Raw genomic sequence first — 3,944 nt, forward strand, 5'->3', positions numbered from 1 at the left:
ATATATATATATATATCATTTGTAATTTGAGTCAACTGAAATTTCTAGTTTGTTATTCTACAATGTTGAAGTATTAGTTATTTGTATATCATTTGTAAACTGAGTCAACTGAAATTTCCGGTTTGTTATGCTGTGGTGTTGGTATCAGCGATATATATGTAGATATATATATATATGAGTTGATGCAGTTGTGTGCTTTGGGATTTTTTTTTTTTTTTTTTCATTTTTTGCCCATGGTATTTATAATGAGAAGAAAAAGATGATTAGCACGTTTACTCTTCATTTTTGTCCGACATCATTTCTTACTGTTTGTTTTGGTTCACACTAAAGAAAGAATGATTAACACTGCCATTTTTTTGACAACCAAACTAAATCGACAAAAAGTGCAGAGATGGAATCTATAAAAGTGGAGACTGTTAAATAATTAAACAATGACTCGTGCACAGTCACATATGCATGTGCAGACATGCATGCTACCCCCTGTCTCTCTCTCTCTCTCTCTCTGATATAGACATATACACGCTTCCATTACACATATGCCCACATTTATTTACACACACACATATTTACAAACTGCATACACACATGCACATATATTGCTTACACACACACACACACACACACACACACACACACACACACACAGAGCACATCACAAACTGATGATACAAGCTTCAGTTGTATTCTTCAGCATATTGTAGTGTTTTCCAGTCGTGTGCTGTGCATTATCACAACCAAAACCCACAAGCAGATGGAATGTGGATTAGCGCATGTACATTTTCCAGAATTCTTTTCCATTCTCAAATGCTGTCATAGAGACATGAAATTTCATGCAACCTGCAGTTTTGTGGATTTTTTGTTTTGTTTTTTTCCCTGTTCTTAAATAAATTGATAACAGATCATGGAAATGCATGTCAATCAGTGTTCTCTAGTACATTGACAATTGTTTAGGTTTTTGTAGGTATTTTAACTCTTCATTTTCCAGTTTGCATTCTGATTTTTAAAGCACTGCGTTCTGATTTTTTTTTTTTTTTTTTTTTTTTTTATAAAGTATGAACATGCACACATGCACGCCATGAAACCTTCACAGATGCTCTGACTTCAGTCAGCAATGTGTTTTCTGTTATTGTACCTGTTGTTCAACATTACACAATAAAAATGTGTGAAAAATACTAATAACATATACTGGCAGCCAGTGGTGTAACCTAATCTTTTGCTAAAACAGGTTGTTATTCCTGTTTGGTTTTTGTCCAAAGAAATTCACCAGAATGGTTTGTTTTTACCGGTTTATCTTCCTGCCTTTGTTATAAATGTTTATGAAATCAATGTACAGTGTTGATTGAATGTTATCATTATATATATCTTGCAAACTTCTGATAAACATGAAGCAAACATTTTTCTGTACCTGCAAAGACATTTTGGGGGAGGGGGTGGGGTGGGGGAAAGACAAAAGGAAAATTTGGTACAAAACTTTGTGTTTTTTTACTATGCTTCGAAAAAAAGGCATGTGTGGTGGATTGTTTTTGACATGTTGTTCCATTTTACCAGTCCTGATTCAAAGGTGCCCATCTTTGCCATTTGCTGATTGCTTTCTGCCATAGAAATCTTTCCTGCAGTCCAAATGGAACTTCTTGATGAGGTTAGCAAATTAGTATGTTTTGACAACGTCTGTAACTTACAAGAATCACAAAGTAAATGTTGAAGAATCTTAGCTTAAAAGCACATGCCAGAAAAGCATTGAAACGCGGAAGCACCATGTTTTCTTTGTTTACAACCATCCATGCGAGCACACACACACACACACACACACACACACATGGATATGTGTATTGCATCACCTGTTCTCAATCAAATATATACTGAATTCATGTTACATAAGTGTTAACTAAATATATATTGTATGTACATCTGAGCTGTGAAGAAGGGCTACTTCAGAAAAGCACAGTTGAACATCCTTGCTCTAGTAATGGCAGTTTGCATGTAATTCTTACTGCAGTAGACTACCTGGTTCCTTTTCCATGCAAATGCACACAAGACATTCCCAAGGATGTGCATGTGTGTGCATGCACACTTGAACAAAAGACCAGTTTCACCCAGGTATACACTCATTGTTTTTTCATCAGGTGTCCAGTGAAGGGCTTCTCTTAACTCGTTTGGTTTCCCTGCATTTATCGCTGAAGCATATCCTTTACGATGCCCAGTAAATTTTCATTTTCCTGACCTCTTTTTGAAGTGACCACATGTGCCAAGGCTGCATACTCTGTGGCTGAACCAAGCTCCAAGCGAAATTGAATGGACTTGAATTGTGCATTTGTTTAAAAAAAAAAAATCTATGCACTTAAACAATAGCTTTGAATTGTGTACTTTGTAAAAAAACAAACAAACAACTACTACGCACTTTGACATTAGCTGTCATGTTTCTGACCAAAACTTTGACGGTATTCAGTGACCAAAATTGCCCTTTTTTTCTCACTATTTTCCCTCCACATCGCTTTGTTTTGAATTGTAATGCAGGAAATTTGTGGGGGGGAGGGGGGGGTAAATTAATTTTTGTCATCTTTTTTATCATATTGGTGCTGTGTATTTGCTGTGATTACCCATAATTATGTTCACAATCGACGTGTTTGTGTGGATTTTTTCCTGGTTTGGTTTTTCAGTGTATTCAAAGGATTGTGTGTGGAGGATTTTACGACATACTTTGAGGCTATCCAATGGAGTTTTGCAGGCTACAAATCATGTAATTCTCAACATTCTTTAAGTAATGGTACTCTGCTTTGTAGCTTATTGCAGGTCCATACTTTGCAGCATATGAGGGGGTTTATTTCCATAGTCATATTAAGTTGAGTCATCCCCCACCTCACCCTACCCCCGCATTATTTCTCTGTGAATTTCATCTTGGTTCATAGATAATTTAGAATACAGTAAACGATTGGCATGGTTCAAAGATTGGGATAGTAAATCAGTGATTGTAAAATAACACAAACGAAGGCATGGTTCAAAGATTGGGATAGTAAATCAGTGATTGTAAAATAACACAAACGAAGGCATGGTTCAAAGATTGGGATAGTGAATCCGTGATTGTAAAATAACACAAACGAAGGCATGGTTCAAAGATTGGGATAGTAAATCAGTGTGATTGTAAAATAACACAAACGAAGGCCTGGTTCAAAGATTGGGATAGTAAATCAGTGATTGTAAAATAACATCGAAGTCATGGTTCAAAGATTGGGATAGTAAATCAGTGATTGTAAAATAACACAAACGAAGGCATGGTTCAAAGATTGGGATAGTAAATCCGTGATTGTAAAATAACACAAACGAAGGCATGGTTCAAAGATTGGGATAGTAAATCAGTGTGATTGTAAAATAACACAAACGAAGGCATGGTTCAAAGATTGGGATAGTAAATCAGTGTGATTGTAAAATAACACAAACGAAGGCATGGTTCAAAGATTGGGATAGTAAATCCGTGATTGTAAAATAACACAAACGAAGGCATGGTTGAAAGATTGGGATAGTAAATCCGTGATTGTAAAATAACACAAACGAAGGCATGGTTCAAAGATTGGGTTAGTAAATCAGTGATTGTAAAATAACACAAACGAAGGCATGGTTCAAAGATTGGGATAGTAAATCAGTGTGATTGTAAAATAACACAAACGAAGGCATGGTTCAAAGATTGGGATAGTAAATCAGTGTGATTGTAAAATAACACAAACGAAGGCATGGTTCAAAGATTGGGATAGTAAATCAGTGTGATTGTAAAATAACACAAACGAAGGCATGGTTCAAAGATTGGGATAGTAAATCAGTGATTGTAAAATAACACAAACGAAGGCATGGTTCAAAGATTGGGATAGTAAATCAGTGATTGTAAAATAACACAAACGAAGGCATGGTTCAAAGATTGGGATAGTAAATCAGTGTGATTGTAAAATAACACA

Source organism: Babylonia areolata, chromosome 23, assembly GCF_041734735.1.
Source record: "Babylonia areolata isolate BAREFJ2019XMU chromosome 23, ASM4173473v1, whole genome shotgun sequence".
NCBI classification, from domain to species: domain Eukaryota; kingdom Metazoa; phylum Mollusca; class Gastropoda; order Neogastropoda; family Buccinidae; genus Babylonia; species Babylonia areolata.